At 42.5% G+C, this 17,416-nt stretch overlaps 1 long non-coding RNA gene across 3 annotated transcripts in view; it reads right to left on the bottom strand.

Annotated features, from left to right (window-relative positions):
• LOC119150535 overlaps nt 1–17,159 on the bottom strand; it is a 32,096-nt gene extending 14,937 nt beyond the window's left edge. For 2 of the 3 annotated variants that reach the window (XR_005105105.1, XR_005105106.1), the window contains exons 1-2: nt 17,067–17,159; nt 16,657–16,971 (exon numbers count right to left, since the gene is read on the bottom strand). This is a non-coding gene — a long non-coding RNA (uncharacterized LOC119150535). Of the gene's footprint in view, nt 1–16,656; nt 16,972–17,054 lie in introns of all 3 variants that reach the window. The other variant, XR_005105107.1, reaches the window with a different exon arrangement.
• Nucleotides 17,160–17,416: the final 257 nt, after the last annotated feature.

The raw sequence follows: 17,416 nt of genomic DNA, 5'->3' as shown, positions 1-17,416 counted from the left end.
CATTTTATACACAGCCAGGACCTGTGTTTGAAAGAGACAATATTAGGATTGTTTTTTCCACCCACACATCCACAGCAATACAGGTCATTTTCTCTGGCAGGAAAGAAACTGTAATGTGGTATTTAATGTTGTGTTGTGTCAACAAATACATAACACACCAGGATTTAGGAACTCTTTAGGTAGGCTAGCCCACGAAACCTCACCTGATACTGGCACAGAAAAGGGGGAGGAGTGAGAAAATTGTCAGATCACTTTAAGAAGCACTGCAAAATATGTCACGTACCATTTTGCTTTGTTAGAGATTGAGGTATATTGAGTTAATGATCATTAAAATCCAATTAAGAACAGGGGAAACAACTCTGGATGCTTAGAAGGCCCCAGCCTTCCAGTCCATCAGACAAGGGAAGAAGAAAGCAGATAAAATGAGATAAAGGCAGCCTGCCATTATCATTGTCATTCAAAAGAGGAGGAATGCTGGATAATCTAGAGCTTTTCCTTTTTATTTTGTTTTGCTGTTTTTCTCTGACCTGTCTGGGGTTTCAGCTGTTAAAAAAAAGGAGGGAGATACAGGAAGGCAAGCTCTTCAAGTTTTGAACCCACCAAACACTTCACATGTTTCAATTTCTGCCACTTTTGTGTTCCTTTTCACACTACTAACCACTTGAAAGCATCTTGCAGGGGAGAAGCTACCAGAGAAAATAGTTTTAGATGCTCCTTGTTTATTATATGCAGATCAAGCAGTTCTTATTAACTCAGTTTCCGTTCTTTCTTCATAGGTAGCAGTGCTGTGATATTATTTGCAAGCAGCCAAGGTAATTACCATCCAGCAGGGTCCAATTGTTTTCAATTAAAAGCTTGACTGAAGTCTTTAGTTTTTAATACCATTGTGACCATCTGCTTTCACTGAAGTTCATCAGCAAAGGCACAAGCCTCATTCTAATGCTGCTTAATTATATGGAGGATTTTTTTTTTTTTTTGGTCAGAGATTCATTTTTCCCTGCTAAAGAAATGGGCAGCAAAGGGACTGCCTGGGTTCACTAATAGCCTGCAGCAAGATGAAGTATCCGGGAAGATCATTACCTTCCTGGGAGATCCAGTTGTTATCACACTGGCAAGAAGATCCAGGGGACCAACAGGAGAAAGCAGTTAACCTCGGCTGCCCTCCTTTCCCTCCCTTCACTCACTTGCCTCCTTTTTCTCCCAGCAAGTCTGAAAAGGCCACAAGGAAGAGGAGTTCATCTAAAAATAGACAGTATGGTCCTCCCTTGCTGGTTACACTTTTGGACTCCGTTCCAGGCCAGGAACGCAGGCAGACTCTCCCGTCTGGGCACCCGCTCCCTCATCCTTGCACGTGCAGTGAATCTTTTGCAGTCCTGCATCATGTCAGGTCTGAGGATCTCCAAATCCCTTACAGGCATTCATTAAGCCCTGCACAATCCTCAGGAGAAGTAAGTAAATATAATTTTCCAGATGGGGAAATTAGGGCGGCACGAGGTTAAGTGTCTAGCCTGAGGCCAAACAATAAATAAGTGGCAGAATCAGCACGAGGAGCTGCAAAGACCCAGGTTTAATGAAAGTCTCTTGAGTGCTCAGCTCCAGTAAAGGAAAAACAACACCCCAACCCTCAAATCCTCAGGACACTGAACTCGTTTACTGCAGCTCTGCTTTATATGTGCCAATGTTAATAAGCGTGACTTAATATTTCCAACTGTACTGTGCAAAGAAAGGCATTTTGTAGATTTAATGCAGGAACTGCTGTCTCAAGGCAGGGAAGCACACTTGATATTGTTCATACCATCGACCCAGGCAGACGCACAGCTTCCTTACAGATGCCTGCTGCCGTTTCAGTTACACATGGTTATTTTCAAGGACTGGCCCCTCAAGAGGCAGGTACTTTGCCAAGTACCAATTAAAGAAGAAGAATATGTGGTACAACACTGTCAAAGCTGTGGAGATGTGCTACACTGCTCCAGTGGCAGTTTGAATCCCTTAAACAAGAAGCCAGAGGCCTTTCCATCTTCTCAGATGTATAGGTACGCCCATCTCTCAGGTAAATCCCAGAACCATTCATCCAAGACTTACAGCCCTGCTCCTCGCTAATCTTTGGGGAGACAGAAAGTTGGGTTTTACCCTTGCAGCTGGGGGTGCCTCTCTCCTTGGCACATATCTTCACTCTCAATGCACTGTTAGATCCATGTTATGCTCTGTCCCAAAGGCCAGCAATCCTGCTCCAAGATGGTACATGATGCAGGAGCACTAAATCTATATCAGGGCTGTTATACAGCCAAGTCCAGGTCTTTTATGCTATATTGAGACCTCTACAGATGCTATGCAGCAAAGGCATTGAAACTGGAATCTGAGGCTTGGGAGATAATTACTTCAGAAAATGGTGTAAATTAGTATTTTGAAAGGCTTGAGGTGTTGCTGTTCAACTACCTTCAGCTATTGTAAATCTAATGCAATTTGTTTCCATACAGATTTCTTTTAAAGCTATGTGTAGTATGTGTCCTAAATACATAATTACACACCCGAGTATAATGGCTCATTTGGGGTTATTTTGTAACCAATACACATTTTAAAAGCAAATTCTGAAGGAATATGCAGCAACAAGCATGCAGCACACATTCTGGAAGATGGTTTTTCTTACACTTTGGAAGATGGTTTTTCTTACACTTTCGCTCCTAAGAGGCTCCCAAAGGCCTATTCCTGCCAGAGAAACATACAAGAAAGACTGAGAAGAAATAAAACCTTTCTTTAAGAACGACCTTGAAGGAAACATAACGATCCTGTTAAGAAAATAGTCCAGTAAACACGTTTTTGGCATGGGTGTCCTGTGAATTGGATGGCCTCGGAAATTGGTAATAAGATTTCGCATCTTTTCTTCCTGTGTTTGAAACTAATTTGTGCTCATAGCAAGTCAGCATAGCAATTGCAAAGTTTTTCAGTGACCTGTGTAAAATCATTTTGCAGCTCTTATGGAGCTATGTTTGCACAGCAAGAATTATTGAGAAATTTCTGTCCTTCTGCAAAGTGCTCTCCATAATCCCCGAACAAGCCAGTTTCCATTGAAAAGTCCTACAACAAGAGCAATAATGCATCAATGCATGCAAGTGAATGATTTCAACAGCACTTGGATTGATGTGAGTCAGTTGGGGTTGATCTCTAAGAATATTTCAGACAACCACTCTCACTTAAGTTACTAGCAGTTCAACATGCTGCTTTATTCACTAGTTCTAGCCAAAAACATTTGGACTTCTTTCCTTCTTTTGTAACTCCATAAGTTGCCATAAGACAAGGAGCTGCCTTTTGACAAGAGTGCATGACCAGCAGTTCCTTTCCTTCCATCTTCTCAGCAAGCTCCCAACACCATGGTTCATCCTGCTTAATTGGAAGGATTTAAAGCTGAGACGCTGAAATCAGGTACCATCTGTGTCAGGAACCAGGCACTTCCAAAGGGCCTCTAAGACCTAAATCTCCCTTCAGAAGCATTTCTCTTTCTCCAACAACTACAGAGGCAATTTAGCACAAACGTGCTCCTAATTTTGGCACTTGAGTTAATTGCTTAAAGAAAAATAAAAATTGATCAAATCTGCCTCTTTGAAACTACTTGTTAGCTATATTTAAGCAGAGGAGCTATGGGATGTAACAAGATCCCTGTTTTAAAGATGAAAGGGAGATAAATACCTTGCTTTCTACCTTATGGTCACTGCGTGGCAAAGCAAGACTTAAGATATTATGAGCCTGAGCCCCGCTGAGCAAAGCCAATGGTGTAGTCTGTGAGAATCCGTTTAGGCAAAGGGGCAGGGGCCTGTAGGACAATGAAATATCAGTCTTTGTGCAAATAACAAGGACTTGTTCTGCTTTGATATCTACTGATGACTCTATAGCATTCTTCACAGCAATAAATAAATTAACCCACACTGTCATGCAGGGAGGTTTTGCCCATCTTTGTAGAGGGGACCGAAACAAGCACAGAAGGCAGCTCACATTTAGCAAAGGCAGGAGGAAGTGCTTGAACTGCATTGTGGCTAAATATGAGGCTACGCTATCAAATTTTACATGCAAAGTATACAGTTCATCCCACTTGCTCTGTCATTAAGGGCCTGTCCCCTACGCATCTGTACTGTACAGACATATGTTTTCCTGCCCATGTGGCAAACCCGTGCACCAGTGAGCAGACAAGGCCTGCACATAAACATCCATGAAGTATAGCTATAGGTTTCTCAGTTTGTTTCTGGAAATGCAAGTGAGTCTGAGGGAGGCTGACATGGAAAAAGACAACAGTGTTTGAATGGAAGGTAATAATCTCTTCCTTATCAAGTGAAATAATCCCATTTTCTCTACTATTTTCAACGTAATATGACTAAATTAAAAAATCCAAATGTCATTTTATTTTCTCTTTGCTCTTTTGATTAAACAAATAAAAATTCTACAGAATTTTAAAGTGAAAGTACATGAAAAATTACTCACAGCTGTGGGATTTGCCCTGAAGATCTGGAGTACCTCCCTGCTGGAGCTTCAGAGTGAGGAAAGCTTCATTCATTTACCTTCTTCTAAGCTGCACATTCACTGAATCCAGATGGGATCTGAATTTTCAGTGTATGTATTTCAGGTCAAAGAGCTGCAATATTGGTGTTCAGATTTTACCATACTTTCTCAGACCTGAGGAAAAATGAGATTTCCAAGTGCATCTGCATCATAACAACACTATTGTGTCTCATAGCCTGTTCTTTTTAGATCTAATAATGTTGCAGCTCAAGTCAGAGGCAATTGAGCCTAATGAGATGGATGAGTGGAAAAGGATCCTTCAGCCTCAAGACACAAGAGGTGTGCCACACCAGTTAGTGTTAAGGGGAAGGCTGATTGCTCTTATGGGTCTTTCCAGATGATCTCTACGTTTTGATTTCCTGACTTCTTTGCCTCTTCCCCCTAAGTTGGCCCCCCATTCCCTTTTTTAAGAAACATATATGGTGCAGCAAAATGCTTCAGAATCAGCTGAAAGTGAGGGGAAAGAAAACTAATATCTCACACTTTGTACATTTTCTTCTATGTAAAAGGAAAAGCTCTCTCATTTTTTCCACTGTCCTTATCCCTTCTTAAAGCACCCAGACAGCTTAAAGACACAGATGTAGTGTCTGAGTATCAAGAATCTATGTGAAAAACAATATTATCAGAGTATCACTCTGAAAACCTGTATTTCAGTGAGCTTTGTGCCATTTCCTGAGTAACACCCTCACATCTCATGTACTGTCTTATAATTACAAAAAACATAACTTGGTATAGCATGCACTATGTCAGCTTTGATTATGCCAGCAGAGAAAGACATGGGATACAGAGAGAGAATAAAAGAAAAATGATGGCTGTCTACTGGCTTATCAATTTACATCTCTCTACAGTAAATCTAAGCCCTTTCTGCTGTCAGTCATGCACTCCTACGGCAGTGATTGCTGGAATATGAAAATCACAGCTTTGAGATCCATTTGTACATCCACGTATTTGCACAGCCTTTCTGGGTTTATTGCTTCAGTGGCTGCAGCACTCCCCATCGGTATGGGACCTGGGATTTTAAGCGTGACGTTTCCCCCTACTATGTAGCTTAGGTGCAACACTTCATACCAACACTCTCTGAATCGCCACCTTTCCAGCTGAAGTTATGAAGGAAAATGGAAAGAAACTCTCAGGAAACAGTAAAGGTAACAAATGGTCATGTGTTAGGTGACATATTTCAGGCCTATAAATCCCAATATGATGTTGTGATTGTGGCTAAAAATAACACAACTCTTCATCAAATATTTACTGTCACGTAAATAGCTGCCTAGCCAGCATCATGCTTTTGAACATGTTAATAGCAACTGCATATGTTTGGCTAAAATGACACACTGGAAATTAAATGAAAACAAGAAGACATGAACAAAAACCACCTCACTGCTGCCATCGCCTCTGTAGCAACTGTCAGCAGCAAAGAGCAGCTTCCTGGAAATTTCAGAAGCATGGTCTTCAGAAAAAAAAAATCATACTTGTTACAGGCACAACAGATGGTTATGCACACACATACACTACAACTAAATTTCCTGTGACCTGAGCAGTAATTTAGGGCCTCACCCTTCCCCAAGCTCTTTCCCATCAGGACCCACATCCAGGAGTGCAGTGAGGTTTCTTGCTGTTGTAAAATACAAACAGTGGTAGGAAAGCATTTTTTCAAACTTTTTATGCACCCAATGAGGACAAACATTCTACCACATAAAATTTCCCACAGGTCCACATGAAACTAGCCAAGAGCAAAAGAAGAAGAATCAAAAAGAATTGTCCTCACCTTAAGAACTGCCCTCAGCTATTCCCTTAACATGGAGTTAAGTGTTAAAATCTGTAGCAGAGTACAATCCTCATCTAAATACTTGAATGCAAATTGCCTCTAATGGGTTAAGAATTGTCACGCAAGGAAAACAAAAGCCACTGGAAAATATGGCAGGATAATAAATTACTGTTGATTTCTTGAACTTACGTAAGTTGATTACAATCCCTTAGAAAACTCTCCAAGCAATGTTTCTGTCTTAAAATTCTGTCATATTCATGCGCTCGGCTTTTGAGCTGCATTCCGTAAAGCAAGTACAATTCTTCCAGATCAGCAAATCTGTACAATATGGCAGTGTTTGGTTCCCACACTGAATAAAACATGGTCTGTCCTACCCAATCCATTGATTAGACTCGGCATTATTTTCTCACTATAAACATTCCTAATAGCTTTGGACCATTTTCATCATGAAGTAACAAGAAGAGCAAGAAACCACTACTGCCTTTAAAATAAACACATACATTACGTTTTGGGTTTTTTCCTTGTGTAGAGGCTGATCCCCTAGTGCCTGGCACTCTGTGGGGCTTCTACTGCAGAAGGTTATTTCCTCCTTGCCATCTCGTAAAATCACACATTTCCAGTGTCTGGGAGGAAGGGGTATTACAAGCAAGTAGATGACAACAGAGAGAGCAGAAGGCCAACATTTTCATAATTTATCCTTAATTTTAACCGGGAAAGATATTTGAGTCCTGGAGGTTGATATGAATCAGTAAGGAACCTTATCTGGGGAACAGAAAATTACTAGCAACAAACACCATTTGGCAGTATTCATTGTTGGTAATAAATAACCAAAATAGTATTTTCTATTTTTGCAGCTCCTTAGACATCCGCTGGAAGACAGTCACCCTTATGCACCATCAGGAGGAACAGTGCTGGGATTAATCTAAGATCCGCTGAAGTCAGTAGCCTGTTACTGACAGCGGCCAACAGAGGATGTCCAGGAGGCAGTAAAAGAGCGAAGAAAACCCACAGTGAGCCACAGTTATAGCTTTGCATTGCTCTTCCATGTCCATGTGTCATTTGAACCAGCATGACTTTTCACTTCAAGCTCCTGCCAGCTAAAATTGCCTTGGTGAGTCAGACAGAACCCAGGACTTAACGCAGTGAATGTCCAGCCTTGAGTTTTAACTACCAGGTCTTGATAATCTTGCCAAAAAACTTGGAAGACATATCTATGCCCATTACACCAGAAAGTCCATTAAAACACGATTCAGTTTTTCACCTACTCCATGTTCTTTCACCTTTGAGACATGTTTTTGCATGAGAAGTACTTGAATGACAGCCCTAGCAGCAGCCTATCGCACCAGAATAATAAAGGATTAATTACCTCCGTCATCAGCACTCTATTATTATTTGCAGCATCAAGCGCCTGCTCTTTTCTTGTGAGCTACAAAATGCCTGGGAACACAGGAAAAAAGACACTGTGCATTAATTCAACAAGTCTTCTAGCCTGCACCTGCGTTTAATTAGTTACTCTCAAATCAGACCTGAAGAGCGAGAAGCTGCAAGTGAGAGCGCTGCTGACTGCTGGCCTGGCTGGACTGCCAGTGTAATTAATTGCATTCTTACTGTGGCTCTGTCCTCTGTGCAAACAAAAGTTAATCATTCACTGGGAAAGTCTGAGCTGATGTTTCTCTGCCGTTGGAGCCAGAACATAGAACATTTCCATAACAACATCCTATACTTTGTATTTACTGCTTGCCTCTCAAAATTACATGCTGACCACCTCAGTGCTGCTGGAGACCTACAAGGAAGCAGGGGTGAGAAAGTATACAGGGAAAAAAGTGAAAATCTGAACTAGAGAGGTGCTGACCACAGAAAAACACCACTCAGCAGCTGTCTCGAAAACAAAGGCTTGCTTGGGCAGAGGTTTGGCAAAACAGCAGCTAATAACCTGGCTGTGTTGGCATTCCTCTGGCCCTCAACATTACAGTGTTCATGCAAGATTGAAGCTATTCATACATATTAATGTCTGTATCCTCAAAGCACTCTTTCAGAAAGAGGGAAGCATCTTTATTGCTATTTAATACATGACCATGGCTAAAGGACCTTCTCCAAAGTTTCCACAGAAACCAGCAGAAAAGCAAGGTCCACTGCACCTTGGCGCGGCTGCTGTTTTCAGCACAAGAACGTCCCTCTGCCAGGAGCTCAGGCAACACCTCACCAGAGGGCTGGCAAGAAGACAGTGCAGAAACAGATGTTTAGGCATGGGGCTGATACCTCCAAACCAAGCGGTACCTGTGGAGTGTGTCTGAATGGAGAGGACAAGGTACAGGTCTGAACAGGAGCCTTGCACTTTCATCGCTGCAAAGGAGCATGTGGGTTACTGCTCACAGCTCCATGTCTTCTGCTCCTTCCTCCAAGGGTGGCCAGCACTGTTTCCAGGTGTATTCGTGGGGCTGGAGCGAGGACGGGAGGGAGAGGGATGGCAGAGCTTGGCAAGCCTGGGAACGAGGAGGCATTTCCTTTCCCTGCTTGCTGGGATAACCCTCTGGGGCGACATGAGCTTTCTTCCATATGAATAAACTGCGAACAGGCTGTTTGTTTGCAAAGTGAGGGGAGAGAACCAACCAACGAAAACCTTCGAAGCTTTTGAAACATGCAGTTTAGAAATTATGGGCTTTCTTTTGAAATCTTCTTATTTCACTTTTTGAGAGCAGCCTGGTACATCTCTTTTTAAAATTAATGGCATATACTTGATCAAAAATGCTAAAATGCTGGTTCCAGTAAATTACACAGATAATTAAGCCTAATTTCAATAATGCTCTAAAACACTACTAATAAATCTGTGGGTTCTTGCATTCTTTGAATATAGACAAGCTACTCCACAAACACCAAATTCCACCCTTACAGCTTCTTTCCTGTCGCGCTTTGGCAACCCCAAGCTAAATTCTGCTGTCAGTTATAGCCCTGTAAGTCTGGAGCAATTGCTTGTCCTCGGTGGCATAACTCAAGATTACAGCTGTGTAAATGAGCACAGAATGTATCTTGAAACGTTGTAAATCTGACCTTCAGCTTGCTTCCATGAAAAGGGAAAACACACAAACTTGTTTTCACATCCAGTAAGCTTTTTAAAACTACCCTGCATAAATATTACAATTTCATTCATAGATATACCAGTATTAAAATCAAGTTAAAACTGCCCAGTATCTAGGTCTACCAGGAGGGGGCAAGATGCCGAGTGTTACATTTTTGAGCTACCACAAGCCACACTTGCTTTTAATCACTGGTATGCACTCTGGCCCCCTGTTGTGGTACATTAAGACCTTCAGCTTATTGCTGGTTGGAAGGTCACTGTCTGACCTCAAGGTGTTGCAGCATTTCATCACCAGCAGCACTTGAATGTTGATCACCCAGCCTTCATGAATGCTGATCATCCAACCTCCCAACCCACCTGGCTGGGTCTAGTGTTTTGTGGGGGCTCAGGGAGTGTGCACCTCCCAGGCCACCGGAGAGTGTGACAGCTCTGCAGACCTGGCCATCACCATTGCTCCTGCTGAGCTGTTATCTCACTGTCCCCTGAAAAGCTGATCCAAGGCTTCTGGGGCCACATCTTCACATGGGAATAGACAGATTCAGTCCTAGTGCCCCCCTGTGCAATGGGGTTTTGCTCTGGCTCAGCAGCACTTCTGTCTGCACTCTCAAAGTACCTGCGAGCAGAGGACCAGGGAAGAGAAATCTCCCCTGTTGTCCCGACTCCTCATGATAAGCAGGCCCAGCAAATAAGAAGAACACTCCCACAGCACTGAGTACTTTCCCAGGCTCCTTTTAGCCACCATTTCTCTGAAGGGTACTGTAGAAGACTTGTCAAACGGAGGGTATTGTAACACACTTACCAAACCGAGTTAAAAGGAGGAATATCACAAAAAATAGGCTCCTAAACAAAGCACAAAAATGAAAAGAGAAAGTAGTCGTTTCAAAGTCCTTAGTTTGTAGAAGCACAAGTTAAATAATTTATTATTTTTCTAAACAACTGTTTTCGGAGAAAACTTCATTTGCCAAAAGTGCAGCACAATCCTTGCAGGGTTGCCATCTGCAGTTATGAAGGCATGTCTTAGTTATTACTTATAGACACATCTGAAGTGCTAGCTACATTCAGGCCAGAAAACAACACCAAAATGCTACACAATGAGTGCTCTTATACATGTTGATTTTGATCATCAGACTGTCCAAATCTCTTTGCCCTGTCCTGATAAAGCCACATAACATTCAGAAATCTCTATCAGGCTCTTAAGTATAACAAATTACTGGCCTATACATTCAGGACTTCTATCTGCCCCCAAAATAAAATGATTGCTCTGTACTACAGCACACAGCTGGAAAAAGCTAGACAAAGATGCACATATCCATGGCAGCAAGGATATCTAACAATGGAAGAAAACCTTGCAAAGGATATGCCAGCATTTTATTCACTTCTAGACTGCATTATTAACCTCTGGCATTACCCCAAATTAAGTCACTGTATTTATGCAAAATACTTTTAAACAAGTGGCATCTCTTTTCCTCATTTCTGACTTTCTTGAAGCGTAATTTGATGCATTACCATAAATGAATGAAAGAGCCATGAAATCTCATCAAAATGTGAAGGGAGACTCTATCCAGGTACAACAGCCTGCAATTCACCTGCCATTGGGGGGCTGCTTTTAAAAAAATGGACGAAACTCACTTTGTGCTGATTGCTATTTTAACCACTTTAAATATTTTAAAATAACATTTCCATTCTTCTTTCTACATTAAGGAGTGAAAGTGTTTTCCATTTTAATTCCCAAACTGAAGAAGCAATAGAACAGTGTTTGAAGAAGCCATTTCACATACATGTCAACACAGACATGTACCTGTAGATAGCACAAGGGGCAATATTCTTGATTAGCACCATGAACAGATCAACAGACTAGTAGGAAACCGTGGCAGATCAGCCAAAGACCTGTATCAATGATGAGAAATAAGAGGAAATTTCTCTACTTGACAATGAAAACAGTTTCCATGATAAAATCTTCCTAGTGCCTGGTTTGTTTTCGAAACACTGTAGGATCTGCAATTCCTTCTGCAAAAGGGGGCTGTTTCTGTGGATTGGAACAAAATTAGCCACAGGTATTTAAACTGAAAAATCATTAATAAAATTACCTAGATTAAATTTATTCTTGGGGTTTTTTCCTCCCTTCCTTCCCACTAGCTTATCACTTCTTCAGAGTTTGTCTTGATCTAAATGTCACTGCAAACTGATGTGCTGGGTGCAGAATAATAAATTTCATCCAAGACCTTTGGAGTTACAGGTCATTTAATATAGTAACTGTGGGCGAGCTGGGCCCCCATTGTGCTCCCACTAATGTCAATGAGTATTTCTTGCCCGTGAGTTCAGAAATGGATACCATCTCTGGCTGTGACAGACTGCTCCTAATCTAAATTTGTCACACACTGCCACTGTCTGTACCTCATTTTCTGGGTACCCATCTTCAGGCATCCAAAGATTAATTTGCAGAGTAGGCAGGTGCTATTGGAAGCGGAGGAAAGACAATCTCCTCTTTGTGCGCAGAGACTCTTGCCGTTTAGATGCAGTTGCTGTCCTTCACGCACAGCCCTTGCGAAGGACTCTTCCCGCTTCCATTCTAAAGGCAGGCAAGTAAATGCAGGTGCAAAGGGGAGAGCTTATCTGCTTATTGCTTTGTGTCTGCAGCAGAGTGGCAATAGTCCAGGGAAGCAGAGAACATAAAAAAAGGAAACAAGAACTGGGAATTTATGCCCAGGACACACACACACAAAAAACCCCCAGAAAATTAAAAAAAAAAAGAAATCCAGACAAACAGCCAGTTAGTGCTGGCAGAAAGCTGAGTGCAAAGACACTGTCACTTGCACTTTGTTTCTGGCTGTGGTCAGGATTTGTATGTTTTTGCAAAGAAGCCCATCCTGCATTAATAGCCAACAAACCAACCAAACCCCCCAGAAACCAACCATTTTCTTCTTTTTGTAAAAACTAACCATGACCTCTAGTATCTGGTTAACTTATCAGGTGGAAAAGATTAACATTATGAAGTTCCAAGGAATTTCAACAAAAGCAAGGTCCTGGAGTTCCCTACGGGGACCTTCTCAGTTAGCTGACCCTCTGATTTTCCTCTCTAAAACTAAGCTTTTCAGGAAAAAAAAAGAATAAGAGCACTTCAGTGCACCCAGTCATCTGTAAATATGCACAGGATGAAGATGTTCCACTGAGAATGCCACAGGGAAAAAATGACTGATCCTCTGCAGAGTCTAGGAAACCCAAAACCCCCTACTGAATAGTGAGAGTGAAAAATAAAGAGATAAAATAAACCCAAGCCAACCAGAAAGGATATTTATTAAGTCAGGAAGCACCATCCATCCATAGCCCAATGTTTCACTTCATATTTCTTGTATGTTTCAATATTTTTTTTTTCTGGGCTGCATAATATACCGTTCATTAGTTGCATGCACATATATTAGTCCTAAAGACTGAACAGTTTCCCTTGCCAGCTTTTCCACATCAGATTTTCCCATGTTTATAACGTCCTTCTCTGTTGCTGCAAGACAGACCTATACAAACAAAAATCAATCCCTGCCTGACTGCACAGGGAGACGCTGACCCTGAGTAACCACCACGTGCAAATGGTGTGGACAGTCTAGATTCCACTCCTTTGACCTGTTCAACTCTTGGAAGATGAAAAGCAGGTCAGGATTTTTGCAACAGGACTTCTTTGATTTTTTTCAACAGAATTGTCCTCCTGGGGTCTCCATATCACTATGGGAGGAAAGGAGTTGCTGCCTGAACACAAGGCAAGCCCCTGGCATACAGCAGCTCAGTAGAATGTGGACTTTGCAAACCCTTAGATGTGTGTTTAAGCATACAAGTAGCAGGTGAAACTCTGGCTCCAATAATGTCCATGGCAGTTTTGCTGTCAACATCAATGGGGGCAAGATTTTATTCAGTGGGATTAATTTGTGAGATTAATGTAATGGACCAGGGCTCAAATTGTTCTTTACTCATCAGAAATGAACGATACTGAGTTTGAAGTAATACCAGATAACCAAATTACACATGCAAATAAACACATTATGATGGGCTGCAGCAGTGTAAGTGAAAAACATTATTCACCTTTCAGGAGAAAAGAAATAGTTTTTTAATGAACCTTTAATTTAATCTATCCCTTTAGAATATTATCTTAAGAGAAAAACTTATTACCCTTTAGGAAAATACCCATAAAAGAGGCTTCCCAGGTAGCTCTCATGAAAACATTCAAAATAGATGTGAATACACACTCTAGGTTTCCATAAATGTCAACATTTATTTCTGGTAAATATTGTCCATTGCTTTATCTCTGCCAGTGGTATCCCCTCAGACCAATAAATCCATGCAGGAGACCATAACTACTTATTACTCTGATCAGATTAGCAATGATTACAAGTGACTGCTGTATAGATGTACTGGATGGTGTCTGAACTCTTCCCCCATGGGATGTTAGCCTCACACCTCTGGATGACCACCAAGAGAGATTTTCCTGATCTCAAACTGTGCGGGTGTTCCTGGCAAACCAGGAAAGCACAAGGTCTGCCCCTGCTCTCAGGTCAACGTGACCACCGAGCATTTGTTAATGATGAGTTGTCCCACAGCTAAAAGGGCCATCTTAACACCCTACACTGCCTTGCTACATACATCTACCTGGCTGACAGTAGGAAGTTATCACATATACTAATCATACAGACCAGAGGTCAGGATAATTTAACATTTTCTTCAGAATTCCCCTAAGAAGAATTGCCATGCCCATTTCTCAAATGTCTGTCTGTACCAATACAGGCCTATAAAGAGGCCTTTGGCTACGGCTGTGGCAAATGGCAACCATTGCCAAAAAGGTGGGGTCATATGGAGAAAAGACTCTGCTGAAATGGAAAGAACTAAATTCACCCTGGGACTGCATTAAGCATACAGGGTCCTGCAAAGCAGTCCCGAGTGCAGGGAAGCGGAGCGTAATACAAAGCAATTCACTGGTTTCCCAAAGAAGACAATACTCGCTGCAGAGGGCTCACGGCCAAGAAAAATAGAGATGTTCTGATTGTACATCTGCCCACAGGCTAATTTTATTGTGGGAGAAGGGAGCCTTGGAAACTATTTTCCATTGCAGGACATCCTTGGTGATGATGGGAATGCACAAACTGCCCATTCTTTCTCTGGGAGTGAATTGTCCCTGGTTTGCACCAGATGTGAAGAAGTTTGCTGGCACAAGGTCGCCTTGAACCATGTCTGAGGATTCTAGAGGAGCAGAAGGTGAAGATGAAAGCAAGAACAATTTCGTAAGAATGTGGAGAAGGTCCTTTAGACTTTTGCTAAAGTAAAAAAAAAAAACAAACAAAAAAACCCCAAAAAACCAAACAAACAAAACCCAGTGAACATGGAGTGTTCCTGTATGAAAGGACACTCAGGAGTGCCCCTGAGTGAAAGCCCACCCCTACCTCAGCAGAAAGAGAAATGGAGCTATGGAAAAGTAGCCGTAACAATATGTAGCATTCAGACTTGCTGTGAACTTCTCTTTTACTGACCACAAGCAAGGAACACTCAAGGGAATCCAAGGGAAATACATCTTGCGCTACTGGTGAAAAATACTTGTTCTGTGGTGAAGGAGTATGGATAGGGACGTGGGGAGAAGAGAAATACTGGGAAGCCACTGCGGTAACTGAGTCTAAATAGCAATTGCAGTTAAATGTCTGGCAACCTTGCCTCTGTACAAGTAATGATCTGTTCAGGGCTCCTGAAGCTGTTCTCAAAACATGCTCTAACAACGAGGCATTTCAACTGTTTCAAACTCATGCTGAAGACAGTTAATTCTTATAGATGGAGAAGGCCAAATGGGTGGCTTGACCTTGGAACTTGGCCTGGAAGGCGTTCTTAACCTCAGCAAGGAAAGTGTTGTTCATTTTGCATAGCAAAGCCTGAGAAGAGGGCATGAGAAACTCAGGGATGTGCTAGTGACCTGCTTTGGTTTTCTGTTCACTTAAACTCACCTCAAGCTTCAAATTGAGTCATTTCTCCATTTGCTACAAACATTCCCAAGCCCCATGGGGTATGAAATCTGATCCAATACTTTTCCCAACAAGTTGCTGCCCAGACCAAGAAGTTGGGAACACTGGAACAAGTTCCAGGTCAAACCTTCCCAGGTCTGGGGGAGGATAAGGCCTTACCTGTAGCCTTCTGCTGAGAACTGGCCCTCCAGCCCAAAGACCCTTTCACCTTCAGTCAAGGATAAATGCAGCAAGGAGAGCCCTGCCCTGAGAGCCAGATAAACCTGCTCGCTCCTTTCCACAGGGTGGACAGAGCGTTTCCTGAGATGCAGCTCCTCCATCTGCAATAACAGCAGCTGGTCTGTCTTCTGAAAGGTGGAAGGTACCTATCACCTAGATTGCTGTTACTGGAGCTATTCTGACCTTGGGTGTTGACATGGGTACGGAAGATACCAATGGGCAATGATCCCTCTCACCTTTCAATCTCTGTGCTGGCTTATTCTGTTGAATAGCATGCCTCAGCCTATGGGCTGGAGCCTGAACTGAGTCACTAAATAGCTTCACTGCAGTTAGATACATTTAGATGTTGCCTTCAAATCCTTCTCAAGCCCATGTAAAGCCCTTAAACTTGAACTTCGTGAAGGTTGTGTTTATAAAAGGTGCTTTAAATGCTAGACTCTTGTCCCCTTCCTATGCAGCTCACCTGCTTTCCAACAAGAATGCAGGGAAAATCCCTGATGTTATCTGCATCTGGATGCCAGGACAGCTGGGCTCTCCACAGCAACATGGGGAAGAGCCTTGAGAGATCCTGGTCACCACAACACAACAGCTGTCATGAGAAGGCCAAGCAGACTCTTGGGGTGAGGATGTAACACAGCACCAGTGGCTGTGATGCAGCAGCTCTCACATGGGCTAGCCCAATTTGTCTTTGCTTCCCGCAGCCCTGCTACTAGGAGCCACCCTTTCCAAAAGGGACACAGTCCATGTCTGCTGGAGCCCCACTGCCTCTCCAGGCTTCTTCCATCCACCCTCCCCAGGGCACCAGAAGCAGACCCCACACTTGGGATGTCCCCCAAGAACACACACCTGCACCACGGTGGGTGGCGCAAAACAAACACCCCTATAGTGGGAGATCAGTCAAGCTCCCATCCATCCCAGGCAAGAACCCTGTCACCTGCTGACAAGGGACACACCAGAAAACACAGAAATCTTCTCTGCTGCCTTCCCCACTTCTAGTCTAGCATAAATCATACCAAAAGGCAGACGACATAGAAGACAGCTCTTCCCCTTTGCTTACTCACTTGTCCCTCGAAGTGGAGGCTCCAGAAGGCTCAGAGCACTGTCCCTGAAGCTGTCCAGCCTGGTTGGAAGCAGAAGGTCCTGATGCAGGTGCCATGAAACCTAGTCTTGCAAGAGGTCATGTTGGAAGTGAGAGAGCTCAAGACAGGGTTTGAATTCGCCAGCTCCCCTCCAAGCTGCCCACTGTTTCCTTGGTGCAAGAAGAGCGAGCCTGGGACCTGTCCCAGCTGGAGTCTGAGATCCACTTTCCTCTCTGTGAGAGTCCAAACGCAAAGGGACAGAGCTTGTTAGCTGCAGAAGGCCTTCTCCTGAAGTCACTAAGAGATCAAGCAAAAAAAAAAAATCAGTTCATTGAAAATACAAGCCCAAACATATTTCTTTGCATTTCCGTACACAGTACCTCGCAATATACCTTCTGCAAGTGCATTTTAACCATGTCTCTGTTGATCTTGCCTTGTGCCCACTCCAGCTTGTATTTAACTTCCCATAACAGACCATACATAGCTTTTGGCACAATAAAACAAATAGGTTTCTTCCTTTTTATTTGTGCGTGTCATTAACATTAAACACATAATGCTGCAATGACAATGGAATTGATGGCTTAATGGGATGAATTTTAATTTAAGTAATATTTCCATTAATCTAAAAGCTCTCCCTTAAAGTCTGCAGAATTTATTTATTGGAAAAATTCCAGCATAATTCTACTGAAAATTCTCCTCTGAATGATAATATGTCAGACTTTTAAGGTTCTCTGGCAGTTTT

This window comes from Falco rusticolus, chromosome 6 (assembly GCF_015220075.1).
Source record: "Falco rusticolus isolate bFalRus1 chromosome 6, bFalRus1.pri, whole genome shotgun sequence".
In the NCBI taxonomy this organism is placed as follows: Eukaryota; Metazoa; Chordata; class Aves; order Falconiformes; family Falconidae; genus Falco; species Falco rusticolus.
Note: the sequence above shows the minus strand (reverse complement) of the source record. Positions and strands in the feature narration are given on the sequence as shown.